This window comes from Myotis brandtii, unplaced genomic scaffold, assembly GCF_000412655.1.
Source record: "Myotis brandtii unplaced genomic scaffold, ASM41265v1 scaffold45, whole genome shotgun sequence".
Classification (NCBI taxonomy): domain Eukaryota; kingdom Metazoa; phylum Chordata; class Mammalia; order Chiroptera; family Vespertilionidae; genus Myotis; species Myotis brandtii.
The window spans coordinates 7,654,997-7,665,271 of NW_005367209.1; the positions used below are offsets into that span (position 1 = coordinate 7,654,997).

At 40.8% G+C, this 10,275-nt stretch overlaps 1 long non-coding RNA gene across 1 annotated transcript; it reads left to right on the plus strand.

Annotated features, from left to right (window-relative positions):
- Window positions 1-975: 975 nt before the first annotated feature.
- On the plus strand, window positions 976-7,428 carry LOC102261601. The gene is made up of 3 exons (XR_314088.2): window positions 976-1,292; window positions 6,046-6,134; window positions 6,900-7,428. It is a non-coding gene; the product is annotated as an uncharacterized LOC102261601 (long non-coding RNA).
- The last annotated feature ends 2,847 nt before the right edge of the window (window positions 7,429-10,275 follow it).

Genomic DNA, 10,275 nt, shown 5'->3' on the forward strand with positions numbered 1-10,275 from the left:
GACAGAGTGCTTTGGTGTATTTCAATGTAGAGTGTATTTCCTCTCCCCCTACCAGAAGCATGAAAAGATTTTTTTTTCCATTTTCAATGAAATTCCAATATTTATTGTGAGAACCTGGTTAAACTCCTGGAGGTAAAGCTCACAAAAGTGCGGGGGCTTCCGGTGTCCCCGTTCCCCTAGAGTTTTTATCTCTTGGTCTTATTTGCACAGAGCCTCCAGGAATCCAACAGTTACAACGCAGGCTTTCCTACCCTGGCTCTGGTTCCGGCGGAGGTTTCCGCTGCAGTACGTTGTGAATCTCTATATCCACCTGTCAGTCTCTCTGATTTTGGAGGCAGCAGTTTGCCCCATGGCCTCACTCCTACAGATCTAAGAAGAGTTGTTGATTTTTCAGTTGACTCAGCTTCTTGTTAGGACAGAGTGACAACTTCCAAGTTGAACTATACTCCTGTAAAATATACGTAACATAGATTTATCATTTTAACCATTCCTGAGTGTTCAATTCAGACATTAAGTACATTCACATTGTTGTGCGACCATCACCCCCATCCATCTTCAGAACTTTCTCATCACCCCAAACTGAAACTCTGTACCCATTAAACAATAAACCCCCATTATGTATATGCTAACATTTATATTATTGATTGTTGATGCTGTCATTATTATTATTATGTAGTGAACAACAGTAATTTTTCTATTAGGACATTGGGCATCATTCTAAAGGACATGCATGGGATGGGGCACCATGACATACTTTTAAGAAAGGGGCTGGTGGAATCAACAGGTGTGTTTAGGGAGGGTCCCTGATGGGGAAAAACTGGGGGCTGAGTGCAGTGTTGATGTTCATTCAAGTCAGAGCCACGCAAGCTGCCCAGAAAATCCGTTCTAAATGGGCACATTTATCAGGGTAAATGTCCTGCGTCCACATTGACTTCGTTTCACTGGTTTTGTTTTATTGTTTCATTCTGCCCAGGAACCTTGGAGCTCTCAGAGATGAATGGGAAGATTCCATGTGCTAATCTCATTTCCAAATGTAATTGGCACCTGAATTACGAAGCTCTGCTTCCAAAGGCTCGCTCACAGAGCCATCCATCCTCCCTCCATCGAGGTGGGCCAGCGTGCCCCTGTGATGCATGTTCACTGCTCCAGCAACGGAGAAGTAGTGGAGCTGGTACAACCTTTTGGAGGGCAACTTGGCAGTAGGTGTCAAAATTTTATATTTGCAGAACCATCAGCCCCAAGATTTCATTTCACGGATTTAATTCCTCTCAAAGAAGTAATTGGACAAGTGGGTAAGGATGTTTGTACAGAGATGTTCGATGCAGCTTTGTTTATAATTGTGAAAAACTGGAAGCATTTTAACTGCCTAACAATATAGGACAGTTTTCATTAAGTATGGCACACTGAAGGGCTTATTTACTGTGTAACTGTTGCCAGAGACGAGGTAGAGTTGGATGTAAGGAAAAACCTCCATAGTATCCAGGCAGGGCCTGTTTCCCAGTAGAGTGACTGTCAGATTATAATACCCAAACCTGATAGTGTACAGTACATGTGTCTCTCACCAACAATGCTTTTGGGGCAAATGTTTATATTAAATTATATCTATACGCCTAAAATTCAATAGGACAGTTCAAACAAAATTACTTGGGGAACAAAGTTTCACATTAGATCCCAAATAAAACCGGTAGGTCAGAGGTACGTGTAGAAGTGTGGAAAAATCAGTCGTGTGACCCAGACCGTCTAGTACCAGCCAGGTTGGCTGATGAATGCGGTGGAAGTCACGGGTGACACTTCCAGGAAAGCTTTTACAGAAGGAACAGAGCCCATTTTCTTGCCTCCTTTGGCCTTTTCTGCCCCTTCCTGCCTGGAATATTGATGTGTTGCCTGGAGGCACAGCAAACACCATGCAACTATGAGGCTGCAGAAGCCGGAGATGAAAGTCTCTGCTCTCTGGCAGGGAGTTAAGGAGGCAAGAGGAGGCGTGCCCAGGATGCCTTGTTACACGAGACATAGAAGCCTTTCATGGTTTACATCTCTTTTCTCATGTCTTCTGCCATATGCTTCCAAACGCTCTCCTGATACAGCTGTTGTTTTCATTTTCCCTTCTTAAAAGCAAATGATAAAAATATTCCACGTACTAATCAATATAACTGGATGAAACAAATAAAAAGATACAACAAAAAGTCAACTGTGCTAACAAAAGGTTGTGCGCCTCGCTGTTGCCAGCAGCAAGAGAGGCCAGTAAGCAAACATTTAACAACCAATTTAACTGCCGATGATGTGGAAGTAATGCTAAGCATCTTACACCGCAACATGATAGTTTTAAAAAAACATACACATACACACAGTTCACCGAGTTTTAGTAAAATTTCAGGAAATTGTTTTAGGGTTTTGAGCTAATGTGTATATAATATTCCCTATTTAATATAATGGAAATAGGCTTCCTTTTGGCATTTTTGTTAAGAACATCTTAATGAAAATTTTAGGGCCCACTTAGTGATATTAAGTGGAATATGCCAGGTCTGGGAGGGGATCCTACTGCCCTAAGACCAATCCCTATCTCCGCTGGTCTCCAGGTGCAATTCCACCCTTTCCCTCCCCCAGAGCCCAGGATCCGTCCACCTGCGATCCTTGCAGCCCCTTTCCTTTCCTTTCCTTTCCTTTCCTTTCCTTTCCTTTCCTTTCCTTTCCTTTCCTTTCCTTTCCTTTCCTTTCCTTTCCTTTCCTTTCCTTTCCTTTCCTTTCCTTTCCTTTCCTTTCCTTTCCTTTCCTTTCCTTTCCTTTCCTTTCCTTTCCTTTCCTTTCCTTTCCTTTCCTTTCCTTTCCTTTCCTTTCCTTTCCTTTCCTTTCCTTTCCTTTCCTTTCCTTTCCTTTCCTTTCCTTTCCTTTCCTTTCCTTTCCTTTCCTTTCCTTTCCTTTCCTTTCCTTTCCTTTCCTTTCCTTTCCTTTCCTTTCCTTTCCTTTCCTTTCCTTTCCTTTCCTTTCCTTTCCTTTCCTTTCCTTTCCTTTCCTTTCCTTTCCTTTCCTTTCCTTTCCTTTCCTTTCCTTTCCTTTCCTTTCCTTTCCTTTCCTTTCCTTTCCTTTCCTTTCCTTTCCTTTCCTTTCCTTTCCTTTCCTTTCCTTTCCTTTCCTTTCCTTTCCTTTCCTTTCCTTTCCTTTCCTTTCCTTTCCTTTCCTTTCCTTTCCTTCCCTTCCCTTCCCTTCCCTTCCCTTCCCTTCCCTTCCCTTCCCTTCTTTCCTTTCCTTCCCCACCCCCTTTTTTTGGCTTAATCCCTTTATGTTTTCACCCAGCCCTACAACCCCCTCCCCTCTGACATCTGTCAGTCTTTTCTCTGTATCTATGAGTCTGCTTCTATTTTGTTTGTTAGTTTATTTTGGTCATTAGATTCCACATGTAAGTGAAATCATATGATATTTGTCTTTCTCTGACTGGCTTATTTCACTTAGCACAATACTCTCTAGGTCCATCCATGCTGTCACAAAGGTAAGATTTCCCTCTTTTTTTACAGCCTAGTGGTATTCCATTGTGCAAATGTACCACAGCTTTTCTATCCACTCATGTATTGATGGACACTTGGGCTATTTCCAAAAATTGTCTATTTATATGTAAAAAAAGGCTAAGTGACTGACCATACATCTGTCCAACCATCCGACTGACCGGCCGGCCGGTACATATGATGTGCACTGGCAATCTATGTATATAAAAGGCTAAGTGACCAACTGCACATCTGTCTGACTGTCTGACCAAATGGCTGGTACATATGATACGCACTGGCAATTTAAAAATAAACGTTGACTTCCACAGGTATGATACATATAAAGATCCCACTGGCACATGTAAAAGGCTAAGTGACCAACCGTATGTACATCCGACCATCCATCTGACCATCTGACCATCTGACCAGTCGGCCGACCAGTACATATGACGCAAACTGGGAATTTAAAAATAAACGTTCATTCGAGCATGCACAATACATATAAAGCTCTCGCTGGCGCCGATCGCACGCATGTGTTTCGATCTGTCGTTGTCGAGTGTGAATTTGGTTGTTTTTGTTGACATTCTGAAGCAGCAATTTTCACACCTATTTGAGTGATGATTCCATCGATTCAACAGTTGATGCCAAAAAGGGAAATTTTCCCATTGAGTTTCTTAAGAGTATTACTCCTTTGGGAATGCTATGTAATAAATTAAAATTGAAAGTAGGTGCAATCATCATGCTACTGAGAAATCTTAATAGTAAATGGGGTGTTTGCAATGGTACTAGATTTATTATCACAAGATTGCGACCTAACATAATCGAAGCTGAAGTATTAACAGGATCTGTGGAAGGAGAGGTTGTTCTGATTCCAGGAATTGATTTGTCCCTTTCTGACATTGGCCTCCCATTTAAATTAATTCGAAGACAGTTTCCCATGATGCCAGCATTTTCGATAACTATTAATAAATCACAAGGACAAACTCTAGACAGAGTAGGAATATTCCTACCTGAACCCATTTTCAGACATGGTCAGTTATATATTGCTTTCTCTCGAGTTCAAAGAGCGTGTGATGTTAAAATTGTGAATATTTCATCACAAGGGAAATTAGTCAAGCACTCTGAAAGTGTTTTACTCTTAATGTGGTATACAGGGAGATATTAGAGTAAGTTTAATCAATTTATCAGTCATTGTTTTTATCAATGTTGTTTTTGTATCATGTTTTTGTTGTTTTTATATCATGTTTTTGTTGTTTTCATATCATGTCTTTGTTGTTGTTGTATCATGTTGTTATTATTTATTTATTAATAAATTTATATATTATTTTCATATACATTTTACTAATTTTCTTTCATCTCTGACACTTCTATTAGAGAGAAAGGGTGAATAGCAATGTTAAAATATTTCTTCTAATTAATTTCCTTTCAATGTGCACGAATCCATGCACCAGGCCACTAGTTGTAAATAGCACCGCAATGAACATAGGGGACATATATTCTTTTGAATTAGTGTTTGGGGCTTCTTTGGATAGATTCCCAGAAGTAGTGGCATCTTATTGTAGTTTTAGTTTGCTTTCTTCAGATAACCTTTTCAAGTGATTTTTGGTCATTTCCTCTTCTAACAGGTGCCTGTTCAAGTCTTTTTCCCTTTTTAAACGTGGGTTGTTTTGTCTTTTACTTATTGACTTGTAGGAGTTCCTTTATGTTCTGGATATAAGTCCATTGTCAGATATATGAAATGCAAATATCTTCTCCCAGTCTGTAGACTGCTTCTTCATTTGCTTAGTAATGTCTTTTGAGGAGCCTAAGTTCTTATATTTAAGAAAGTCCAAATCATGAATTCTTTCAGTATAGTGTTTTTTGCACTCAATTTGAGATATTGATCATGAAGATACTTTTCTATGTTTTTTAGTAGACAGATTCTTTTTAACTTTTGCATCAGGTCTATAATTCATATTACATTAATTTTTATTAATGTAATATGAAGTAAAAATTCATCTTTCCCCATACAGATTATCCTCTGTATGGATATCCAGTTTCTCCAGCACAACTGAATTGCAATAGCACCCTTTTTGTAAATCAAATGAACATACATGTTTGGGTCAATTTCTGGACTCTACTCTGTTCCATTGGTCTTTGTCTAGCCTTGTGTCAATAGTACTTTGACTTAATTATTATAGCTTTACATTAAACACTGGTATCTCGTAGTGTGTGTTCTTCTCCAAGATTGTCTAGGCTGCTCTAAGATTTTGTATTTCCATGTAAATTTTAGAATTAGCTAGATAGTTCCCACACATAAACCTTGTAGGAATTTGATTGCAATTGCATTAAATCTATAAGTCAATTTGAGGAGGATTGACAACAATACTGAATCTTTCAATTCATAGTTTAGTTCTCCATTTATTTAGGTCTTCTTCTTGATGACTTTGTTGAATATCTGATTTAATTTAATCAACCCTGGAGTTGCCTGACCGTAGTCTTGATATTAAATTACAACATTACATACAATCATTATGTAATACATTTTCCTTACTGCTTAAACAATTTTTTTTTTTCTGGTTACTTGCAGCCAAAAGCATCTGAACTGACAAACTTTCCTTGTAGTGTGATGGATTAAGCAGAAGGCTTGAATCTATGCTACTCCCTGTGTGGCCATGGGTAAGTCACCTAACCTCTTTGGGCCTATTTCCTTATCTATGGAAACCTCACAGGGTTAGAAACTTGTTCTCTTTTTCACAAACAGGGGGAACGCTGACTCATCTTTCTTGTCCAATTTAAGTTTCACTTTCTTTGGGAAGGCTTTCCTGACTCTTTCAAAAAAAACCTAGCACCTGGCCGGCATGGCTCACTTGAGCGTTGACCTATGAATCAGGAGGCCACAGTCAGGGCACATGCCTCGGTTGTGGGCTCAATCCCTAATGTGGGTGTGCAGGAGGCAGCTGATCAATGATTCTCTCTCCTCATTGATGTTTCTAGTTCTCTCTTCCTCTCCCTTCCTCTCTGAAATCAATAAAAAAATTATATATTTTTATAAAACACACACACAAAACCTAACTATTCTTTTCCTATGCATGCCTCTTAAAGCAATCAGCACACTGTAATGTCATTGTTTGCATGTCTGTCTCCATCAGTGCCTTCCTGGGTCATTCAGGGACTTGGTAGGGAACAGAGGGCACACTTAAAGGGCTTAATTAAAGAAAGTGTAACGAAGAGACAATAACAGAGGAATAGACAGGATTAAGGGAACCCATAGGGGATGATGAGGCACCCCAGGGAATAACCACAGAGGCATTGATACCACTCTTGAGTCTGAAGGATAGAGATGAAGGAAGTGTTACTGGAACCCAGGGAGACCCATGGGCAGGTGGGGAAGGGAGAATAAACACCCCACCCTCTCTCTTCTCACTCTCTGATTTCCTTCAGCTCTCATTGGATCAACCCAACCAGAAGTCAGAGGGCAAAGGAGTCCAGGTGATACAGTTTGTAGAGTTCAGCTTCCAGGGGAACAAAGTAGAGCAGCAAGAAGCAGAAATGAATAAAGGAGAAGAAATAGGTAACGGACAGCATAACACCTTCAGCATAAGCTTCTTCAGAATGGATGCTAAATCTTTAAAAAATAATGTTGCCATAGTGTTTTAAACATTCGTTACAAACATGCAAACATCATAGAAAATAAAAGGCCCCCTGTTTGCCCCAGAAATACCCATAGCTAACTACCTGTTCTGAAATATTTCCGATTTTACCGTATATACAAGCACGCTGAATATGGGTCTGTGGAAGACTGCAATTCCAAAAATGACCACAGCAATATTTCTGGTCTCCCATGGTCTTCTTGACATTGCCACGCCCCATCACAAGGTGCATCTATTTTTCCTCCCCTTGAACCTGGGGAGGGCTTTGTGATTGCTTGGACAGGGAGAATGTGGCAAAGTGATGCTGCATGACTTCAAAACTAGGTCATAAAAGGCAATATGGCTCTGCCCAGAAATCTCTCTTTCTTGGGATGCTCACATTATGAGGAAACCCCAGTCATATGAAGAGGCCGCGTGCAAGTGCTCCGGCTGATTGCCCAGCTGAGGTCCCAGCTGACAGTGTTAACTACCAGGTAAGCGGGAAAAAAAAAACAACGAGCTTCCAGATGATTCCAGCTTCCAGCATCCGAGTGACCTCCGCTGGAGCAGACAATTACTAGTATCCTCACGAAGCCCTGCCTGAATCGAAGATTCATGAGCAAAATAACTGTTTTTATTTTATTTTATTAAAGCCACTGGGATTTTGAAAAACTTGTTATATAGCCATAATAAGTAGAACAGAGGCAGTATTAGGGAGTTAAACCCTCAAGCTCTGGCGTCAGACTTCTTGGGATTGAATGTAGTCTCTGTCTCTTATTCCCTGTGTAATATTTGGCAAGTTGTTCACATTCTAATCCTCAGTTTCTTCATCTGTAAAATGGGAACAATGATATTAAAACTCTCAGAGGGAAAAGAAACCTCTCAGAGAGTAGGATCCGGGTACAAAGCAATCAGCTCAGTGCCCAGCAGGTATTAAATTATTATTGTTATTGATCATTGATTTCCTAAAATAGAGGTGGGGAAACTTTTTTTTTGCCAAGGGCCATTTGGATATTTATAACATAATTTGAGGGCCATACAGAATTATCAACCTAAAAATTAGCCTGCTATATTTGGTCATTCATTTAATTAACTCACCCCTAATGCTTTGGCAGGGCCAGACCACATGATTTCACAGGCCTTATACTGCCCAGGGGCCAGATGTTCCCGACCCCTGCCCTAAAAAGCAAGCAGGAAACATACCGATTGAGCAAAGCTAAGCTTATTTCAGAAAGGGAGAACGGCACCCGGAAAAGTCTGAGTAGTATTTCCAAGTGAAGACACTTCATTAAGAAAGGATATGGGGTTTTAAAGGCTGCACTGTCCTAAGGTGGGTCATATAAGGCAGGTGACTGGTTGGGATTGGGCAGAACTTATGACATAAGAGCTTTGGATTGGTGGGTCCAGAAGGGCAAGGGCCTTGAAGTGAGTCTAGATGAGCAAGTTTTCTGTTTTAATAAGTAAAGTGTGTCACTGGTTCCATCTTATCTTAACAGCAGGCATTTCCCAGAGCAAGCAGGTAAATTATTACTTGGCGCCAGTATTATTTAATGCAGATAGAAGAGTGTGCTGCTTTCAATTCTTTTTTTTTTTTTTCCATAGAAAAGGGACCAGACTCTATCCCACCTATTATATTGAAACTTGCCTTTTTATTTAACAACATATCTTGGATATCTTTCCTTATCAGAACTTATCAATTCGTTTTACTTTTTTAACATCTGCTTGATATTCCTTGTGTTGTGATTTGTTCACCCTCTCACATACCAGCGCGTGGGGTGCGTGTAGGGGGCTGGCGGGCCCAGGCCCTGAGCACAGTGCCTGGTCCAGAGGAGGCACTCGGAAAGGGTTATTGAAAGGAGAGTGTGCCTGGAATCTGTAAAATGTCGTATCCTTGTAAGGTATGGTGGATGCTTGGGCTCCCCCAATACGACATCTTATCCCATATCCCCATTTTGTCACCTGTGTTATGATGCATCTCAGACTGGGAAGGATCCAGAAGTCCCTATGTGCACCCAGCAAAGAATCGGGGAGACTGCTGGGATGTATGCAAGACAGTGAGCCTGCGGAGCAGTAGGTACCCACCTGAACAGGCTGGATGGAGGATGCAGCTGAGATTCAGAGGGGCTCGGGTGCCAGGAGAGAGGTGTTGGCACTGAGTCAGTGCCGGCGAGAGAACAGATCACGAGTGTCAGTGGCCGTGGACTTTAGGAACTCATGCCATATGGACACCACTGACCAGGCAGGGCAAGGGACACCTTGTGACACCAGCAAGGACCCAAAGTAGGACGGCCACCTCTTCCCACTGCCACGAGGACATTCCCTTACATCCAGAGATCATCTTCTGAAGGAGGATGCCAAGGAGCAAACATTAAAAAAAGCAGTCCCTGAAGGGGTTTTAAATTGATAATCAGACACAACATTTATGAAAATAAAGCTGATACAAAATGAAAAAAAAAGCAGTCCCTGTAGGGGTTTTAAATTGATAATCACACAACATTTATGAAAATAAAGCTGATACAAAATGAAGATGTCGTTTCTCAATGAAGGATAAGAGTCTAATAGGGGGCATTTGGAAATAATGGGGCATTTCCTCCCACTTTTTTATTATGAAAATTTTCAAACAGAAAAGTAAGAAGAATAATTGAACACATATATCCACCACCTAGATCTCTCAGTTGTTAATGTTTTCTCCTTTGAGCATAATTGTTTCATCTATTTTTTTCGAAGTAGTTTAAAGTAAATTACAGACATCCTGACATTTCACCCCAAATGCATCTCTGAAAAATAAGAGCTTTTTCCTGCATAATGTGGAGGCGTTCCTGGTTGACCCTGGGAGTGCTGCTGGCACTTACGTGGGCGAGGGGCAGGGAAGCTAAATGTCCTGTAATGAGTGCTTTACGTCAGCTCCAGGAAGAATTGTCTGGGCCAACCCTTGACAGCATCACCTTGTAGAAAGCCTGTGCTGTAGAGAGACGGACATGGGAGTATGTGTGGGGGTGGGTAGGAAGGGTGCTATCATACACTTATTCATTATACATGGATGTCTTTATTATAGAGGTCACACAGAAACTGATCAGATTTAAAAAAGTGGTAAAGATGCAGTAGGAAAAAACACACCTATAATCCCATCCTTTAGGGTCAACCACTGTTAACTGTTAAAATAATTTTGGCATATTTCCTTCTAGTCT